The sequence below is a fragment of the Phalaenopsis equestris genome, unplaced genomic scaffold (genome assembly GCF_001263595.1).
Source record: "Phalaenopsis equestris unplaced genomic scaffold, ASM126359v1 Scaffold000140, whole genome shotgun sequence".
NCBI lineage: Eukaryota > Viridiplantae > Streptophyta > Magnoliopsida > Asparagales > Orchidaceae > Phalaenopsis > Phalaenopsis equestris.
In genome coordinates this window covers 184,951-185,198 of record NW_018164582.1, presented here as the reverse complement: position 1 = coordinate 185,198, position 248 = coordinate 184,951, and positions in this window count along the sequence as shown.

The following is a 248-nucleotide window of genomic DNA, read 5'->3' as shown; positions in this document are numbered from 1 at the left end:
CTCACATTTCATGCTCAAATTTCTCCATCGCAAAAAGTAATCCATCAATGTTTCAGCTAGCTTCTGTCGCTCCACCACAAGATCACCGATGGTGATATGGTGTTTAACGCCAGCGAACCGCTTAACAAAGAGGTCTTCCAATTCTGCAAATGTTTTAACTGAGTCATTTGGTAGTTCTGCGTACCAGTCAAAAGCGATTCTTGAAAGACTGCTCACAAATTGACGACACAACAAGGCATCACTACCCC